Source organism: Seriola lalandi, unplaced genomic scaffold (assembly GCF_002814215.2).
Source record: "Seriola lalandi dorsalis isolate HSWRI2012SDOR001 ecotype SW California unplaced genomic scaffold, Sedor1 jcf7180002054357, whole genome shotgun sequence".
NCBI classification, from domain to species: Eukaryota; Metazoa; Chordata; class Actinopteri; order Carangiformes; family Carangidae; genus Seriola; species Seriola lalandi.
Window position 1 is genome coordinate 361,346 of NW_019524910.1, and position 990 is coordinate 362,335.

The following is a 990-nucleotide window of genomic DNA, read 5'->3' on the forward strand; positions in this document are numbered from 1 at the left end:
AATTGTTGACCGTTCACGTCCCTATGCTACACTCATGCAAACTATACTGCTGCTGTTCTGCAGCAGGTTTATTAAAACAGTTTGATGTTCCTCTCTCATAAAAAACAAAATTGCCACAGTGAGTTAACAAATATTATATGCACTGTAATTTAAATTAAAAATTGTTAATCTTTCGAAAGAACAAATCAAAGAAAGAAAATAGACAGGGAGTTAAGGTTGATTCATGTCTAATTTTACTTGTTTTGCACTGTTTTTATTTTAATAAATGTTTGAAAGGGAACTGCATAATGAATATTGTCCTGCTGTCATTTCTTTATCATAATCATTATTATTATTAATAGTAGTAGTAGTATTACAGTAACATTCTGTAATTATCATTAAATACAGGATACATATTGTAGATTCAAATACAGTTCAAATACTGTAAATATACAGTCATTTACTGGAAAAATATCATAAGTATCATGTTGTAAATTTACAGCAATGAATTGTAGAATTGTTTCCAGTAATATACTGTAATTCTAAAATACAGTGAGATACTGTAAAAAATACAGTAGCTTGCTGGCGAAGCTGCTGCCAGTAAATTACTGTAAATTTGCGGTGAAAAGTTTAACAGTGTAGTCCATTTCCACCAGAGGAACTTATCGACCTGTATCCTGGAGATTCCAATAACCTGAACCAAGACCCGTATGGCTTCTGGATGTGGGTGATGTCATAAATTCATGAGGTTAGTATAAAGATCAGCTAATCTAGTATACTGGCAATATATATTTCTATGTGTAGGAGCATGTAATGGACAAAGTAGTATAGTTAATGTTAGTGAGGCTAAATATGAGTAGGATGGTGGTGGTACTGGTTTCCAGGGAATGCAAACACTGTGTGTGTGTGGTCAGGCACAATGAGACACCGGGAGAAGCAGCAGTTCAATTCCGGTCTTTAGCTTAAGCTTATTTATCACAGGAAGGTGGCTGACAACTGTGGCTCGTTTTT